General features: G+C 44.1%; 1 protein-coding gene across 4 annotated transcripts in view; it reads left to right on the top strand.

The window, feature by feature from the left end:
- The first annotated feature begins 3517 nt into the window (after positions 1–3517).
- LOC132828247 (DNA damage-regulated autophagy modulator protein 2-like) overlaps positions 3518–20248 on the top strand; it is a 103871-nt gene continuing 87140 nt past the window's right edge. For all 4 annotated transcript variants that reach the window (XM_060845218.1, XM_060845216.1, XM_060845214.1 and 1 more), the window contains exon 1: positions 3518–3801. The gene's annotated coding sequence lies outside the window, so the exon portion shown is untranslated. The remainder of the gene's footprint in view (positions 3802–20248) is intronic.

The following is a 20248-nucleotide window of genomic DNA, read 5'->3' as shown; positions in this document are numbered from 1 at the left end:
AGGCCTCTTCTGTGCTGTATTTTCTATGTTCTATTAACACGGGGAGTGATGGGTGTTTAATGCTCAGGAATGTAAAGTGCATGCTCACTGGAGCAAGATGCAGATAGACTAGCAGAAAGGGCAAATAAATGTGATGTAATGCATTCTGGCAGAAAGTATGGGGACAAGCAGTATGGAGTCGAGAGCGTTGTGCTGGAAAAGCACAGCAGGTCAGGCAGCATCCGAGGAGCAGGAGAATCGATAGTTCGGGCAAGAGCCCTTCATCAATCAATATGGACTTAATGGCTCAATTTGCATGAGTGTGCTGGCACAGAGGGACCTTGGGGTCAATATGCCTCAATCTTTGAATGTGTAAGGACATATTCGATAAATAATTAGCAAAGTGTATGGGATCTTGAAACTTGTAGAGGCACTGTGTAGAAAAAGCAGACTCTGCTGGGTCACAACTTGAGTATCATGTCCAGTCCATTAGAAAGGATGTGAGGGTCCTTAAGAGGGTTTTTCTTCCTTCGTACATGAGATGTAGGTGTAGCTGGCAAGGCTATTCGTCTTTGGCAATACCCATTTGCTCATTAAACTGAATAGCTTTCTATGCCATTTTAGAGGGAAGTTAAGTGTCAACCACACTGCTGTGGGCCTGGAGTCTCAAGAACCCTAGACCTAGTGAGGACAGCAGGTTTTCTCCCCTAAAGCACATTAGTGTGCTGGAATTTTTTTTGACAAATGTTGCATGGTCACTATTACAGTGATTGTTTTTCAAATTTCCAGATTTGATTCAATTTAAATTTTGACATCATCTAGAGCCATACCAGACTTGAAACGTTAACTCTTTCTCTCTCCACAACTACTGCCAGACATGCTGAGTTTCTCCAGCATTTTGTCCGTTTTTTTTTCCTGCAATTATCATGCTGGGATTCCAATTCAAGTCCATAAAGCATTGAATAAAAATTGAGAGAACTGTGGATGCTGGAAATCAGAAACAAAAACAGAAATTGCTGGAAAAGCTCAGAAGGTCTGGCAACATCTGTGGAGAGAAATCAGAGTTAACATTTTGGGTCCAGTGAGCCATCCTCAGTTATAGAGTCATAGAGACATACAGCATGGAAACACACCCAGCAGATCCAACCCGTCCATGCCGACCAGATATCCCAACCCAATCTAGTCCCACCTGCCAGCACCTGCCCTATATCCCTCCAAACCCTTCCTATTCATATACCTATCCAGATGCCTCTTAAATGTTGCAATTGTACCAGCCTCCACCACGTCCTCAGGCAGCCTACTCCACACACACCACCCTCCGCGTGAAAAAGTTGCCCCTTAGGTCTCTTTTATATCTTTCTCCTCTCACCCTAAACCTATGCCCTCTAGTTCTGGACTCCCCCACCTCAGGGAAAATACCTTGTCTATTTATCCTATCCATGCCCCTCATGATTTTGTAAACCTCTATAAGGTCACCTCTCAGCCTTCGATGGTTCAGGGAAAACAGCCCCAACCTGTTCAGCCTCTCCCTGTAGCTCAAACCCTCCAACTCTCTTTGTAAACTTTTTCTGAACCCTTTCAAGTTTCACAGCATCCTTCTGGTAGGAAGGAGACCAGAATTGCATGCAATATTCCAACTGTGGCCTAACCAATGTCCTGTACAGCCGCAACATGACCTCCCAACTCCTGTACTCAATACTCTGTTCTGCTGGCTTGCTGAACTTTTCCAGCAATTTTTGTTTTCATTCCTAAAGCATTAGCTTGGGGCTCTGGCTCACCTGTCCAGTGACATTACAGCTTAATCACCCCATCCCCAAAGGTACAGCGGAGATTTACTGGAATTCTTCCAGGGAGGAGAGATTTTAGTTACAATGTTCAAATGGAGATGGAGCAAAGGAGATTGACTGAAGAGTTGATAGAGGTGCACAAAGATTATGACAAATCAAGATGAGCTAACCAAAAAAAATATTGGTGATGGTACAAGGGCCAGCAACCCAGGTAAGAGGTTTTGGGGAGAAGATGTAGGAAGCATATGAGGAAGAACTTTCTTACGCAGCAAATGGTAATGACCTGGAACTTTTCTTTCCTTTCAGCTCTCAATAAGGGCTCAGCTTTGAAACATTTCCTCACAGGTCCTGTCCTCACAGCAGACTGACAGTGTGCTTCCAGCTTTTTCTATGTTTGAACCAATAAGAGGCCAAGCCACATGAAATTTAGGAGGGAGAAAGTGAGTTACAAATCGAGATTTAATGGAAAAGTAAAGCTCGTTCTGAAGTGATCAGGCAAGAATTGGCTGCAATAGACTAGACAGAAACATGAGCAGATAAAAATACAAATAAGCCACCAAGCCCTCAAATAACACTGTCAGAAATGATGTATTATTGGCCAAGTTGTATTGAGACTGAACAATATCGGGTGTGATGGAGGAGAGGATGCTTCTGTCAGCAGTGGATCCGAATCTATAAGGAATGGCATCATCACACTTTTCTACAAGCAGAAGGAGGGAGGGGCAGGAAATCAGGAATTGGCAATCTCCTATTGTAGTGCTGTGAACTTAGAATTCTGCACAAGTTTATTGACAATTGATTCAAAGTTGTTCTGGATTACTGATCAATCCAGTCCAGATGTGCCTTGTACCTGACAGGAGGATCCTATAGCTTACACTACCCTGACATAAGACTGCATATCTCTCCAGCTTTGTATAGGGAGTTGGGAGGGTTTTGGAAGGAAGTGGGAGGGAGTGCTGAAGGGTGGTGGAGGTTGAGGGGGTGTTCACTGAATTTGAGAACCTCTTCAGAATGCAGTTGATCTTGTAATTCCCAGGATTTCTATCCACTCTGGATTCTGAGCCCCACTAGTCAAACCTTGAATAATGCCTGAGAAACTCCCCAAATAGTCACTTCCTCCTGCCGTTCCCCCAGGCTCATTTCCATAACTCCCCTTCCACAAATCATATTGAACGATCTGCCAGTTAAATTGGCTGTTGCCACATTGAGTGGAAATATGCGGAGATGGCAATGTCAGACTTTACAAAGTATGGTGTTCTCCATGTGAATCACATCAAAAGTGAACTTCCTAGAGCTTAGCGGACCTGGCAGCCTTGACATTAGCTCAACACAGAGGGCACTGGAAATTATTAATGTATGAATATTATATTCAAGTCAGATGTACTGAAGTAGGAGCAGAATTAGCCTATTTGGCTTTTCAAGTCCCCTCTGCTATTCAATAAAATCATGGCTGATCTGTTTGTGTTCTGAATTGCACACTCTCATCTATCCCTGAGAACCATTGATTCCCTCATCTATCAGGAACCAGTTTACTTCTGTCTAAAATAAGAGAGAAATATTCAATGGCCCCTCTCCCCTCACCTTCAAAACCCTCAGGAGCAGGGAACTGTTGAGGATCTGAGTGTTTTCACAGTTGGGAGTCTCCCTATCCTGTAGATGGGGCTGTCTATTGGAGTATATCCTTCCACATTTTCAGACATCTCTTGTTTCCTTGTTGAAGCTTGTTGCTGTTCTGCTAAAGCCACTGACAGTGTAAAGGCTGAAGTGGGAGGGAGATAAATGCAGGCAATTTACAGCAGAGCCTGTTGACACAGAAAGAGTTTGAAAGCAGAGAGGGGGGTGGTCAGTTTTGTTTTTGTTTTTGTTTTTGAGCACCCCTGGTGTTACAGAGAGCTGACACACTGAGTGGGACCAGGTGGAGATTGTCATCAAACTGGACACAAGGGCTGACAGTGTCAGGAGGTTGACCATAGGGAGGCTGCTACTGTCCCCTGGACCATCACAGGGAGCTCCCAGCGACTGTGGGCTCTGGACGGTAAGAAAGTGCATTAAGTAAGGGTTAGACTTACCTGTGCACTTGACTTTGACGCTGACACTCTGTGGCACGGTGTTAGCACTCCTGCCTCACAGTAGCCGGGTTCAATTCCAACCTGGGGAGGCTGTGTAGAGTTGTGCGCGTTCTCCTCCTGTCTGTGTGGGTCAGCTGGATTGGCCATGCTAATTTGTCCATCATGTCCAGAGTAGGCTAGATGGGTTAGCCGTTGTAAATATGTGGTTAAGGGTTATGGTTAGGGCTATGTCTGGGTGGGGTGCTCATCAGAGGTTGATGTAGACTCGATGGGCTGAATGGCCTCCCGCACTGTAGAGTTTCTATGATTCTTTAACACCATTGATCTTGCAAGAAAATATTGTGTAAAGCAACCATGTATATGCATGCTATAATGATAGTCTACTCTGAAATGGGAGAAAAACTGGATTTATGTAATAATTTTCATGGTTGCAAACTGCTTTACAACCAATGGGGCACCTTTTGAAGTATGATCATCATTGTAATGGAGAAAATCTGGCAAGCAGTTGGTATACAGCAAGATCCCACACACAGCATTGTGATAACCACATTATCTGCTAGGACACTGAGGAGAACTATCCTGCTCTAGTCTGGAGTGGCTATGGGATCTATTATAGCAGGGTGAATGAGATTTAGTTAAAGATAACTATCTCACTTAAAAATCATCTCCTCTGACAGTGCAGCACCCTCTCATTGGAGACAGCATCTGGAATGGAACTGGGATTCACAAATGCCTGGATTCAAACTTTGAGGAAGAGAATCTCATAATTTGAATGATAAAATTTAAGGCAGGTGGTGAATATTTCAAGATTGACAGCTATTGCGTCAAAATCAGCAAATGAGAATGATGACTGACTTGGTATTGCATTCCCAAACATAGCGATTCAGACGGACAACTGAGATCTCCCCCTCCATGTGGCTTGGTGCCACACAATCCCTACAGAGACAGACTAAGGAGAAGAGAAAGTCAATAATTGTCTTCAATGTAATACTCTGTTATACTATCGTACTAAATACCGCTATACGTGGTAATCACATATTACCAGGTTCTGGCTCACAGGGCAGACCTTACAAAGACCTGAATGGTGTGGGCTATACTGAGATTTATAGTAGAATCATGTGTGAAGTCCAGTGAGGCCTATCTTGACATTGTGAGCCATTCAGAGTCATACAGCACAGAAACAGACCTTTTAGTCCAACTTCTCCACGCTGACCAAGTTTCCCAAACTAAGTTAGTCCCATTTGCCTGCACTTAGCTTGTTTCCCTCTAAACCTTTCCCTGTGCATGTACTGGTCCAATGTCTTCTAACAGTTATAACTGTATCTGCATCTACCACTTCCTCAAGCAGTTCATTCCATATACGCATCACCCTCTGTGGAAAAAGTTGCCCTTCAGACCCATTTTAAATCTTTCTCTTCTCACCTTTAAAATACAATTAAAATTACACGCATGAGAATTCTTAGAGGCCTGGCATTCTAACCAGAACTCCATAAACATATCAATATAGATCCCATCTACCTTCTCTCAAAAAAACAGAAATGACATCACCCACCTTAATAAACCAAGACCTGTAAATAGAGAGGTGGGACATGCCACCAACACTTCACTGGAGACTCTCATTGATGATGTTACTGAGTCATGGTGACGAAATGTCTGAACACAAATTTTCCAGCTCAGAGAGCTAACTTACATACTTGAAATTATACCCTGTAGTTTTGAACTCGCCTACCTGGGGCAAAGACCTTTGCTATTCACCTGTCTATGTTTAGGTTAGATTAGATTAGATTACTTACAATCTGGAAAAGGCCCTTCGGCCCAACAAGTCCACACCGACTCTCCGAAGAGCAACCCACCCAGACCCATTCCCCTACGTTTACCCCTTCACCTAACACTTTGGGCAAACCTTTATAAGGTCACCCCTCAACCTCCAATGTTCCAGTGAAAAACATCCCAGCTTACCCAGCCTCTCCTTAGAATTCAAACCTTCCAATCCTGATAATATCCCTGATAAATCTTTTTAAAGAAGGGGGTGTGGGTAATAAAGAAGGGGGAGCAGCATTGTTAATTAGAGTGCATCACAGCTACAGAAAAGGAGGGTGTTGAGGAGTCAGTCTGGGTGCAAGTCAGTGACAGTAAATGAGCAGTTACTTTATTGGGTGTTTTCTACAGACCCCTCTCCCAGTAGCAGCAGAGAGATGGAAGAACAGATTGGACAGCGGATCATGGAAAGGTGCAGATGTAACAGAGTTGTTGTTACGGGTGATTTCAACTTGCCCAGTCTTGATTGGAACCTCCATAATGCAGATGATCTGGATGGAGCCACTTTTTGTCAGGTGTGCCCAGGAAGGAATCCTGACTCCATATGTAGATAGGCCTTTGGATGTAGGTTTGCTGACTGAGCTGGAAGGTTCATTTCCAGATGTTTTGTTAGGGTAACCCTCCAAAGAAACCAAACATAAATAGAAAGCAGGAATTTTCAGCATTGCTTCACCTGAGGCCCACTGGAGATGTTACCTGGAGTGTAACGAAACATCTGGAAATGAACCTTCCAGCTCAGCGAGCAAACCTACATCCAAAACCCAACCTGAGCTACAAGTCTCAAAACTCACTATGTAGATAGGCCGACTTGGGGGGGGAGGCCATATTGGATTTGGAGCTAGGCAACGAGCCAGGCCAGGTGTCAGATCTCTCTCTGGGAGAGCATTTCGATGACTGTGACCATAAGTGCCTCACCTTCACCATAGCCATGGAGAGGGATAGGAACAGACAGTATGGGAAGGTATTTAATTAGGGAGGGGAAATATTACCGCTATTAGACAGGAGCCGTGGAGTATAAATTGGGAACAATTGTCTTGTGGGAAATGCACAACAGAAAAGTGGAGGTTGTTTAAGGAGCACTTGTTGTGAGTGTTGGAAACTTTATCCCACGGAGACAGGCAAGGAATGGCACGGTGAAGGAGCCTTGGATGACAAGAGCAGAGGAGCTTCCTGTCAAAGGAGGAAGGAAGCTTAATTAAGGCTGAGGAAGCAAGGATCTGGCTCAGGTTTAGAGGATTGCAGGGTAGCTAGGAAAGAACTCAAAAATGGACTGAGGAGAGCAAGGAGGGGGCACGAAAAAGCCTTGGCGGGAAGGATTAGGGAAAACCCAAAGACATTCTAAACATATGTGAGGAATAAGAGACTGATCAGAGAGGAGAGGGCTGATCAGGGATAGTGGAGGGAATTTGTGCCTGAAGTCTGAAGAGTTAGGGGAGGCCCTAAATGAATTTTTTGCTTCAGTATTCACTAGACAGAGGGTTCTTGTTGATAATGAGAACACCATGGACCAAGTTAATAGGTTTGAACAGATTGATATTAAGGAAGGGGATGTGCTGGAAATTCTGGGAAGCATCAGGATAGATAAGTCCCCAGGGCCAGACCAGATATTTCTAAGGTTACTACGGGAGCGAGGAATGAAATTGCTGCACCTCTGGCGATGATCTTTGCATCATCACTCTCCATGGGAGTCGTACCGGCTGATCAGAGGGAGGCGAATGTTGTTCCTCTGTTCGAGAAAGGGAATAGGGAAATCCCTGGGAATTACAGACCAGTCAGTCTTACGTCTGTGGTCAGCAAGGTACTGAAAAGGATTCTGAGAGATAGGATTTATTGACTATTTGGAAAAACATAGTTTGATTAAAGATAGTCAGCATAGCTTTGTGAGGGACAGGGTCATGCCTCACAAGCCTTATTGAGTTCTTTGAGGATGTGACAAGAGAGGTTGATGAAGGTCGAGCAGTGGAAGTGGGTGTATATAGATTCCGGTAAGGCATTTGATACAGTTCCCCATGGTAGCCTCATTCAGAAAGTTAGGAGGTATGGGATACAGGGAAATGTGGCTGTCTGGATACACAATTGGCTGGCCGAAAGAAGACAGCAACTGGTAGTGGATGGAAAGTATTCCGCCTGGAGGTTGGTGAACTTTGGTGTCCCGCTGGGATGTGTTCTTGAGTCTCTGCTCTTTGTAGTTTTTATAAATGACTTGGATGAAGAAGTGGAAGGGTGGTTTGCTGACGACACAAAGGTCAGTGATGTTGTAGATAGTGTTGAGGGCTGTTGCAGGCTGCAACAAGACATTGACAGGATACAGAGGTGGGCTGAGAAGTGGCAGATGTAGTTCAAACTGGACAAATGTGAAGTGATTCATTTTGGAAGGTTGAATTTAAATGCTGAATACAGGGTTAAAGCCAGGATTCTTGGCAGTGTGGAGGAACAGTGAGATTTTGAGGTTCATGTACATAGATCCCTCAAAGTTGCCACCCAAGTTGATAGGGTTGTTAAGAAGTTGTATGATGTTTTGGCTTTCCTTAACGGGGGATTGACTTTAAGAGTCGTGAGGTTTTGTTGCAGCTCTATAAAACTCCGGTTCGACCACACTTGGAATATTGTGTCCAATTCTGGTCGCCTCATTATAGGAAGGATGGAGATGCTTTAGAGAAGGTGCAGAGGAGATTTACCAGGATGCTGCCTGGATTGGAGGGCATGTCTTATGAAGAAAGGCTGAGTGAGCTCGGGCTTTTCACACTAGAGAGAAGGAGGAAGAGAGGTGACCTGATAGAGGTGTACAAGGTAATGAGAGGCATAGATAGAGGAGATAGCCAGAGACATTTTCCCAGGACAGAAATGGCTGTCAGGCAGGGTCATAGTTTTAAGATGATTGGAGGAATATTAAAGGGGAGATGTCAGAGGTAGATTCTTTACACAGAGAGTGGTGAGTGTGTGGAATGCACTGCCAGTGATGGTAGTAAAGTCAGAGACATTAGGGACATTTAAGCCACCGCTGGACAAGCACTTGGATGGGGTGTGTAGGTTAGGTTGATCCTGATTAAGATAAATGTTTGACACAACATCGTGGGCTGTAGGGCCTGTACTGTACTGTGCTGTGCTGTACTGTACTGTTCTATGTCCTAAAATCCTTGAAAGTCCTTTCTACACCCTTTAATAACATCCTTTCTATAGTAGGATGACCAAAACTGTACATGGCATGGTGAGACTTGCTAATTAAGAGGCTGTTCTTACTTCTTAAATGCGTTAATAATGGCCCATCTCACCTCTGTTGTATTCACCTTCCTATCTTATCAAAAGCTCACCATCAAGAGGTCACATGGAAATCCAAATGGGTACCTGGCCAGTTCAGCTTGGCACTGGCTCCGAAGAACCTCCATGTTGGACACCAGGCACTGATATCTCAGCAAGCTGATCATATGTACCCCATGGACGTTGACATCTGACATGTGCCAGTGTCAAGGAACCCTCATGCCACATCTCTAAACCTCTCTCAGAACCCTTCTGTACTTCACTGCTGCCCCAGTAACACTCATTCTAATGCTGTGCTCTCAGGGACACACAGCAGTTGTGCCTGCCACAGTGTGTTTGAACACTCATAATTAGCAAAAGAACTGAGAGTTAAGTCAATAATAGTAAAACAACATTATTCATTTATTTGACACAATTAATATTAGAACAATAAATACACTGAACTAATGATGAACACTACAAATCTAACTAATGCTTTGACCATATGCCACCACACTAGACCTTGGCTGGGCACCACGTCATGATGTTGCCTGGTCTTCCTCTGATGGTTTCAGGGGTGTCTTCTGTTTCCGTAGTTATTCCGTGATTATCACTCAAGTTAAACTCTGAACGTGGTTTTGCAGCAATTCTTGTATTCCAAAGTCTCTGCGCCCTTTTAGGAGTGTCTTGAGTATCTTTCAATAGATCGATCAGGTTCTATCACCCTGATCAGTTGGTCCCAATCAGGTGTTGGCACACTGATGGCATGGGGTTAACTGCAGAGTCGAGTGTGGTGCTGGAAAAGCACAGCAGGTCAGGCAGCATCCAAGGAGCAGGAGAGTCGACGTTTTGGGCAGGAGCCCTTCATTAGGAACCATTCTCCTCACTTTCTGCTTGTTGGTAGCTTGTGGATTCTGTAGTTACTTTGTCAAGGTTGGTTTCCGTTTCCCGGCATGCTTTAATCACTGTCCATCTTTTGTAGCTCCATGATAAGGTCATTATTTCCCATCATAAGTTCGTTACTTTGCGTGTCCTGTCCGGTCACACAGCCATCTCCCGTTCTTTGCTCACAATCATAGCGTGCAGTCACTCTGAGCTGACCTGGATGCTCACAGCATCTCTGCCTTGCATTGCCATTTTGCAGTTTGCCCCCTCAGCCAGAAAAACCAGGCTCATATTCCTGTTGTCTTGCCAGGATGTTTTGTGCAGATACAAAGCCACGAAGCTTGTCATTGATTGTCAGCAGACCTCAGATGGAGTTTAATATAAATAAATGTGATGAGCTGTGAGATCTGGGAGTACAGGTCCGTTGTACCCTGAAGGTGGCTGCACAGATGGATAGAGTGGTCAAGAAGGCATATGGTATGCTTGCCTTCATTGGACGGGGTTTTGAGTATGAGTTGGCAGGTCATGTTAAAACTGTACACTATGTTGGTTCGACCGCTTTTAGAATACTGTGTACAGTTCTGGGCGCCACATTACCAAAAGGACATAGATGCTTTGGAGAGGGTGCAGAGAAGGTTTACGAGGATGTTGCCTGGTATGGAAGGTGCTAGCTATGCAGAGAGGTTGAGTAGGTTAGGATTGTTTTCACTAGAAAAAGGTGGTTGGGGGGGACCTGATTGGCGTCTACAAAATCATGAAGGGTATAGACAGGGTGGATAGAGAGAAGCTTTTTCCCAGGGTGAGGGATTCAATAACGAGAGGTCAGGCGTTCAAGGTGAGAGGTGAAAAGTTTAAGGGAGATATGCATGGAATGCACTTTACACAGGGTGGTGGGTGCCTGGAATGCCTTGCCAGCAGAGGTGGTAGAGGCAGGCACAATAGATTCAGTTAAGGTGCGTCTGGACAGATGCATGAGTAGGTGGGGAGCAGAGAGATACAGATGCTTAGGAATTGGGTGATAGGTTTGGATCGGCTCAGGCTTGGAGGGCCTTTTCCTGGGCTGTAAATTTTCTTTGTTCTTTGCTGCATTTTGGAAAGGCAAATTAGGACAGGATTTATACACTTCATAATAAGGTCCTGTAGAGTGTTGCTGAACAAAGAGACCTTGGGGTGCAGGGTCCATCGTTCCTTGAAAGTGGAGTGGGAGGTAGATAGCATAATGAATGAGATGTTTGGTATGTTTTCCTTTATTGGTCAGTGCAGTGAGCATACAAATTGGGAGATCAAGTTGTGGATGTACAGGACGTTGATTTGGCCACTTTTGGAATACCATGTTCAGTTCTGATATCCCTGCTATAGGAAGGATGGTATGAAACTTGAAAGGGTTCAGGAAAGATTTACAAAGATGTTGCCAAGGTTAGAGGATTTGACCTATAAGGAGAGGCTGTATTAGTTGGGTTTTTTTTTCCCTTGAGGTTGGAGGCTGAGGGGGACCTTTTTATAAAATCATGAGGGTATACATAAAGCCAAGGTCTTTCCCTCAGGGTAGGGGAGTCCAAAACTAGTGGGCATAGGTGAGAGGGGTAAGATTTAAAATTGACCTAAAGCACAACTTTCATGCAAAGGGTGGTGTGTGTGTGTGGAACGAGCTGCCAAAGGGAGTGGAGATCAGTACGATTACAACATTTTAGAAGGCATCTGGATGGATACATGAAAAGGAAGGGTTTAGAAGGATTTGGGCTAAATGCTGGCAAATTAGACTAGATCTGTTTGGGTTATCTGGTCAGCATGGACACGTTATACCTGACAAGTCTGTTTCCGTGCTGTATAACTCTATTGCTATGACAACCAGTGAGATGAGAACACTTTCCTGATCCCCGAGCCATTCTAGAATAGAGGAGTAGAGGTCATGCACTCCCATGTCCCAGTGGTCCCAAGCACTTTGGTAGTTTTTGGTGATCTTGGTACCAATAAACTTAGTTCTTCCCCCATGTTGAGGTGGGAACAACCCTTGGTCATCCCCCAGTCTGATGGTGTGGACCTTCTTGTCCCGTCCTCCTCTCTCGCTCTTGTTACTTGCCTTATTATAGGGGTGAGAGACAAACAAACTGCAGAGGCTGGAAGAACACTGCTAGCCAGGTAGCATCACTTCCTGTTGCTGCCTGGCTTGCTGTGTTCTTCCAGACTCCTCCCTGTCTGCATTGATGGCCAATCCCTATAATAGGTCAGGCAGTTGACTGACATTACTTATCTTAGCAATGGCCATGGGACTGCTACTCATGATGACAGGTAACTGAACAATGGTCACCTGACAACATCTGAACATTAGTTTTCAGTCTTTCTGGAAAGAGTGCAGAAGAAATTTACAAGGATGCTGCCAGGACTTGAGGGTCTGAGTTATAGGGAGGACAAGCTAGGACTTGTTTTTTTAGAGCATAGGAGACTAAGGGGTATCTCAAGTGTATAAAATCATGAGAGGCATGGATAGGTTGAATGTACTCAGTCTTTTTTTCTAGGGTTGGGGAATCGCGGACTAGATGGCAGCAGCTTCAGGTTAGAGCAGAAAGAATAAAAGGGAGCCTCAGGGGCACCTTTTTTTTTACGCAGATGGAATGAGCTGTCAGTGGAAGTGGTTAGTGCGGGTACATTAACAACATTTAAAAGGCATTTGGACAAAACATGGATAGGAAAGATTTAGAAGGATATGGGCCAAATGCAGGGAAATGGGGTTAGCATGGGCGGACATTTTGGTTGGCATGGACCCATTTGGGCCAAAGGGCCTGTCTACATGTTGTACGATTCTATGACTGTGTAGAAACCAAAACCTCCTTATTTTAGATTTGACAATGGAGAGCGGAAGCACCTGGTGGATCACTGAGAGTGAAGACCTTGAAGATTCTTCTGAGCTCTCCTCTATTTTCATACCTATTTATGTACATTTCCAGAAGGCTAATTAATAGTGTGACAGATCTTTAAATATTGAGTGCCGAGTTAACACAGAGTTAAGGGCACTCCTGATTGTCAAATGTGGGTCGAACAACTTTTACTGTTGGTGCAGTGAGGAGGAGAGAGTGAGTTAGTAAGCAGCATAGAGAGCGTGTGGAGGTTGGAGTAGCTGACAGTGAGTGATGATCTTGTAGGCATTAGTGAAGGTGGTAGAGCTTTGGTGCATACTGTCTACAGTAACAAAGATGGGGTTGTGATATCTGAGAGAAGGTGGTTGGCCTTAAGCTGACATTGTGGAGAAGCTGTTTGACAGTGTTCCGCATTTCTCCAGAGAGATTGAGACTGGTTAGCAATATTGGAGCACAGGACATGCCATGTGGCAGGGCCTCTGGTTAATGGCCACAATGTATGGCAACACATTTCCCTCCTCTGCCATAGATGGGGAAAATGCCAATGCCTCTGGACTGACAGGCACAATGGCCTTTTAAAGATGGCACCAGCACCAGTTAGTGCCAGTTCATACTGAGATATCCCAATTTTGGTGCGTTGTTCTGGGAATGGTGCAGAGTAAGATAGGGCTAGAATCAGACCAGACGGGCTCTGTCAGAGTAGTTAATAAGGCGGGTTTGGTAAATTAATGCAAGATCAGCATTTATTGGCCATTCCTAACTGCCCTTCCACTGTGTGGCTTGCTAGGCTATTTCAATGGGCAATAAGAGTTAACCACATTGCTGTATGGTTGGGAGTCCTATCAGGGCCAGGCCAGGTAAACTTACGAATGATTGATTTGTGTTTTTATTGCAATCAACAATGGTTGTATAGTTGCCATTTATTGATACCAACTTTAAATATGAATAAATCTGGTATGTAAATTCCTGCAGCTGCCAGGGTAGAATTTGAACCAATGACCACATCTTCAGGAGCATTAGTCCAGTGATATTACCATTGCACCAGTATCTTTGCCTCAGCCCACCCACAATTGATAAAACCAGCCAGCTGTCATAAAATGGGGCAAAGTGGCTGCAGTATTCCCTCTTTTATAAGTGACTATATGCCCGAATTGCCTAACTGGCTGTAGAAAACTTTGAGGTTGTGAAAGATACCCTACAGGCCTAGAGTTAATTCCTCCCTTGTTAAATTGGAGGATGAAAATCGTGTAAATCACCAACGATTGATCCTGAGATGTGTGATGGCTGTTTTGGTAATTCATAAAGAATGAGGATGAAGATCTCTCACCTTATGTGTTTGTTACAAGAGGCACTTTGCATATAGACAGATCTTTAAACTATGTTGTGTATCTGAATGTACAGGATAATATGCTGTCTGATTTAAGCATTGCTTACACTACTCAGCATCAGAAACCCATTTGGGCTGCTTCTCCCATTCCCTTGTCCCTTGTGAAAGATAGAAATAGTACACTGACTGTATTGTTCAGGGAAAATCAGCAGTTACATTTTGAACAAATACATTGATGCAGTGGAACATGGCAAACATCTTGTTCCGAAGAATGAAACTGCTGGAGTAAACATTCAGAACATTTTTCAGCCTAGTCCAATAACGAGCACTTATGCAGAAATTGGATTTTTAAAACTCTGTATTCTTGCGAGGATGTTTTAGTTTGAATGGAAATTGACTGGGTGAAATAGGGAAATATTGTTTCTATCGTAGTATTGATTTGGATTGATACATTGATCCCAAGCCAGATGGAGAGGCATGGAACTTGACATAAATCCTTTTCTTAATAAGTCATTATTTACAGAATGTAGCATTACATATGTCTGTCTCCTTCCGACTTACCTAAAAGTCTCTTTGCAAGTGCTTTAAGTACGTAATGATGCTATAACTATTAAGTACTTAATCACCTGTGTATCTGGACAATATGATTTCCATAATATTAACATTCTTCTTTCTTTAAAGAAAAGCTTTATAACACTCAAATAACTACAAAACAAGATCTTAAGCGAATGTTTCCATATTTCAAAGGAAGAAGGAGTCCTTTGAACAAGCAGTCCTTTTCATAAAACAGTCAAACAATTGTTGAACAGCATTAAGTCATTTTAGAGATCTTTTTCCTCTGTACCATCTATTTTATATTTGCAAAATTGATCCTTAACGTTTCTTCAGTCTCACTCCTTGTCAAACGTACACTACCCCATAGAAAATGTTTATCCACACTGCTGCATAAAATAGGAAAATGTTTCTTTGAGTGATCATAGAATCCTGCAACATGGAAACAGACCCTTCATGCCAACCAAATTCCCCAAACTAAACTCATCCCATTTATATGCCCTATGTGCCTTTAAAGTGTTGCTATTCATGTACTTACCTAAATATCGTTTACATATTCTAATTGTACCTCCATCTACTACTTTTGGCAGTTCACCTGAACCATTCTCTGTGTGAAAATCTTGCCCCTTGGGTCCCTTTTTCAAATATTTCTCCTCTCTCCTTAAAATTATGCCTCAGAGCTTTGAACTCTCCAGCCTTAGGGAAAAGGCCTTTGCTATTCACCTTATCTCATCCCCCCCGTGATTTTATAAATCTCTATACAGTCCCAGCCTATCAGGCCTCTTCTTATCACTCAAACTCTTGGTTTAATAACATTCTTCCTATATCAGGGCAACTGGAACTGTATACAGCATTTCAAAAGTGGCCTCACTAACTTCCTGTACAACCGCAAGATGATGTCCCAACTCTTACACTCAGTGGTCTGATTGATTGATATTTTACTGCACTCTCTACCTGTGATGCAACTTGCAATAAAGAATATATCTGAACCTCTAGGTCTCTCTGTTCTGCAACCCTCCCTAGGGCCCTACCATTAACTGTAAGTCCTGCCCTTTCTCATCTTACTAAAATGCAATACCACACAGTTATCTAAATTAAACTCTATCTGCAGTCCTTAGCTTATCAGCCTAATTGATCAAGATCCTTTTGTAACCTTGGATAACTTCATCACTGTCCACTATACCACAAATGTTGGTGTCACTCCCCCCAAACTTTTACCAGCCATGCTTCCTGCATTCATCATCTAAACCACTTCTCGCAGTGACACACAGTGGACCCAGTACTGATCCCTTTGGAAAAACAGCTGGTTATAGCCCTGCAGTCTGAAAAACAATTCCCTACCACCACCCTCTGTTTACTACTATCCAATTGGCAAGCTCTTCCTGAACACCATGTGATCTTACTTTACTAACCAGTCTACCATGGAGAACCTTCGTCAAAGGCTTTACTAAAGTCCACATAGATTAGTGTGGTGCTGGAAAAGCACATCCGGTCAGGCAGCATCTAAGGAGCAGGAAAATCTGATTTTAACCTTACTGCAAACCCTCTTGCACAGATTCCTGAAGAAGGGCTCATGCCCGAAACGTCGACTCTCCTGCTCCTTGGATGAAGCCTGACCTGCTGCGCTTTTCCAGCAACACATTTTCAGCAGTGAATACTGGCAGGCAGTGTATTCCCAGGAGGAAGAAAAGTGAAGTTGGGGAAGGAAAAAGTCAGATGGACCATCTTCTTCCCCAACTTCAGGAAAATTGGAAGCAAACTGATGAATTTTTTTTCCAATTCTGGATGAGAACAGGAAGCAGCACTGAAAACTTTGTTTGATCTATCGCAGAAAGAGTTGGGAGTCGGGGTCTGGGTAGGACTGGAGCTACCCCATAAAAAGACAGGCACAACAGGGAACCAAGCAATTACCCCTTTGACTTGGGGAGAATGAGAGGAGTTAAAGCAGAAGTTATTTGAAATAAGATCAAGCTCCTTGGTGAAGTTTGGTGGTGGATGTGAACTGTTCAGGCCACTTTTCAAGGAAAAAGCAGAGCGGCCTCAAGACCATCCTGATGGAGATGGCAGTACTGAGCGTTTCCCGTCCATGGGTGAAGAGGAAACGGCTGCAGCCGCAGGTCTGGAAATTGTGAAGCAGAAAAACACTGAACCAGGGGACAAAAGATTGAATCGAGATAGGAAGAGAGAGGTTCACTTGGGCAGGAATGGGCTGAAATGATGAGTCTGCCAGGACATTCCTGTTGTATATTTTGGGAAAGAGGTAGAAGTGAGCTGAGAGAGGTTGGTGGACTATAAGATAGGAAGCAGTGGAGGGGGAAATCTCCAGAGGAGATGAGGTCAGTGTCAGCTTTGGAAGCTACAGCCTGATGTTCAATGGTGGCATCATGGTTCGAGGAAGATCAGAGGAGGTGTGTGGGAGTTGCTGCTCAACCTCTGCCAGTTAGAGATCAGCTAATCAGACCTTTTGATAGTAATAGAAACAGGAGTAGGCCATTTGACCCAACCAGCCTGCTCCGCCATTCATTTAAGACCATGGCTGATCTATCCATCGTCTCAGCTCCTCCTACTTGTGTTATCCCCATAACCCTTAATTCCCCTACCATGCATAAACCTATCTAACTGTGTCTTCAATATATTTAGTGAAGCTGCTTCTACTGCTCCCTTGGGCAGAGTTATCAGTAAATTCACTACTCTCTGGGAAAAGCAGTTCCTCCTCATCTCATTCCTAAATCTAGTCCCCCAAATCTTGAGGTAATGTCCCCTAGTCCTAGTCTCATCCACCAGTGGAAACAACTTGGCTGCCTCGATCTTATATATCCCTTTCTATAAGCTCCTCTCTCATTCTTCTAAACTCTAGTGAGTACAGTCCCAGGCGGCTCAATCTCTCCTCATCTCCAGAATCAACCTGGTGAATCTCCCCCTCACCACCTCCAAAGCCAGTTAGCCGCCTTTTACCTTTTTTAAACAGCAGTGTGACATTTACTGTCTTCCAGTCTGCCAGGACTTGCCCGGAGTCCAGTGAATTTTGGTAAATTACCACTAATACATCTGCTATAACTTCTGCTATTTCTTTCAGCACCCTGGGATGCATTCCATCAGGACCAGGAGACTTATCCACCTTTAGACCTTCAAGTTTGCTCAACACTACCCCTATAGTGATAATAATTGCATTGTAATTCTCACCTCCCATTGTATCCTTACCATCATTGTTTTGGCATGTTAGACACATTTTCCACTGTGCAGACTGACACACATTAGTTATTCAAGGCCTCGCCCATTTTAGCATATTAATTCACCTTTCTCATCCTGCAAGGACCTCCGTCCCCTTTAGCAACCCTTTTCTGTTTTATGTATTTATAAAATCTTTTCCTGCCTGTATTTATGTTCAGTGCTTGTTTGCGTTAATAATCTACCTTTCCTTTCTTTATTGCTTGCTTTGTGGTTCTTTGCTGCTTTTTAAAGTTTTCCCAATCTTTGTTTCCCACGATTCTTGACAACTTTGTAAGCCTGAGCTTTTAATTGGATGCCTTCCTGTATTTCTTTGGTTATCCAAGGCTGGCTCTTCCTAACCTTGCTATCCTTGTCTTTGACTGGAAGCACTATGAAAAATCTCTGAAAAGTCTTCCATGGTTTTTCAACTGATCTGCTATATAACTTGTGTTCCTAGTCTAATTTAGCCAACTCCTTCCTCGTCCCATTATAGTCTCCCTTGTTTAAGCATTACACCCTGGGTTTAGATGATGCTATTTCACCATCTATTTGTATCCAAAATTCAATCGTAATGTGATCACTCTTTCTTTCTGAGAAGATCCTTAACTACAAGATCACTAATTTTACCAGTCTCATTACACCGGTCCGGATTTAAGATTGCATGCTCCCTTGTAGGTTCGGTAACATGCTGTTCAAGAAAGTGATCATAGAGGAGCCCTATGCATCCCTCTTCAAGACTGCCTTGACCAATTTGATTCGACCAGTCAATGTGCATGTTAATGTCCCCCATGATTACTGCTGTTCCATTCTAACATACGTCAAATATTTCTTGATTGATTGCTTGTGCCACTGTAGCATTATTACAGTGTGGCCTATAGACCACTCCCACCAGTGACGTCTTCCCCTTACTATTCATGATCTCCACCCAAATGGATTCAACATTTTACTCTTTATATCTTTTATTATAGGGAGAGAATCTCTCCCTATTGCCCTAATCTCATCCTTAATTAAAAGTGTGAACACATCTCCGTTACCTTCTTGCCTATCCTCCCTAATTACCTGAAACCCTTGGATATTTAATTCCCAGTCATCTCCACCCTGCAACCACATTTCTGTCATGGCAACTACATCATACCCCATTGGACTGATTTGTGCAACAAGGTCATTTGTTTTGCTTTGAGTGCTGTGGGCATTGAGTATAAATGTACTTTATCTGAATGTCCCTTTAGAATCTAGCAATATCTCTGTTTTTTTGCATATGATTCTTTTGCAAAATTTAACTTTTTTTTTCTTTTCCAACTTTTGCTCTGGTCTCTGCATTGCTTCCTTGTGCCTGGACTCCCATCCTCTTGTCGTTTTAGTCTGCCCTTCCTCACAGTCTTTCTGCTCACTGCATCTCCCTTTACACCAACTGCTGTAGCTTCTGACCTGACGCTTTGGTTCCCACCCTCCTGCCAATCCAGTTTAAAGCTGCCCCAACAACTCTAGTAAACCTGTCCGCAAGAATATTGGTCCCCCTTGAGTTCAGGTAGAACCCGTCCCTTTTGTACAGGTCATACCTTCCCCAGAAGAGAACCCGATGATCCACAAATCTGATATCCTGTCCCTTGCACCAACTCTTCAGCCATGCGTTTGTCTGCCATATCTTCCTACCCTTGCCCTCACGAGCGTGTGGCACAGCCAGCAACCCAGCGTTTACTGCCCTTGAGGTTGTTATTTTAGCTTCCTTCCTAACTCCCTAAATTCACTTTTTGTGACCCTATCCATTTTTTCTGAACTGTCATTGGTACCAACGTGTACCATGGCTTCTGGCTGCTCATTCTCCCCTTTAAGAATGCACTAGACTCTATTCAAGACATCCCTGACGCCCCCAAACTGGCAGCACAGTAGCACAGTGCCTCACAGCGCCAGGGACCCGGGTTCGATTCCTGCCTCGGGCAACTGACTGTATATTCTCCCTGTGTCTGTGTGGGTTTCTTGTGGGTGGTCTGGTTTCCTCCCACTGTCCAAAGATGTGCAGGTCAGGTGAATTAGCCATGCTCAATTGCCCATAGTATTCAGGGAAGTGTAGGTTAGGTGCATTAGTCAGGGGTAAATGTAGAAAAATAGGGTGGGGGAATGGGTCTGGGTGGGATACTGTTCAGAGGGTCGGTGTGGATTTGTTGGGCCAAATCGCCTGTTGCCACACTGTAGGGATTCTATTGTATGATTGAGCTGAAAATGTGTTGCTGGAAAAGCGCAGCAGGTCAGGCAGCATCCAAGGAACAGGAGATTCGACGTTTCGGGCATAAGCCCTTGTTCAGGAATGAGGAGAGTGTGCCCAGCAGGCTAAGATAAAAGGTAGGGAGGAGGGACTTGGGGGAGGGCGTTGGAAATGCGATAGGTGGAAGGAGGTCAAGGTGAGGGTGATAGGCCGGAGTGGGGGTGGGGGCGGAGAGGTCAGGAAGAAGATTGCAGGTTAGGAAGGTGGTGCTGGGTTCGAGGGATTCGACTGAGACAAGGTGGGGGGTGGGGAAATGAGGAAACTGG

The sequence above is a fragment of the Hemiscyllium ocellatum genome, chromosome 26, assembly GCF_020745735.1.
Source record: "Hemiscyllium ocellatum isolate sHemOce1 chromosome 26, sHemOce1.pat.X.cur, whole genome shotgun sequence".
In the NCBI taxonomy this organism is placed as follows: domain Eukaryota; kingdom Metazoa; phylum Chordata; class Chondrichthyes; order Orectolobiformes; family Hemiscylliidae; genus Hemiscyllium; species Hemiscyllium ocellatum.
The sequence above is the reverse complement of the archived record's forward strand: the minus strand, read 5'-3'. Positions and strand labels throughout refer to the sequence as shown.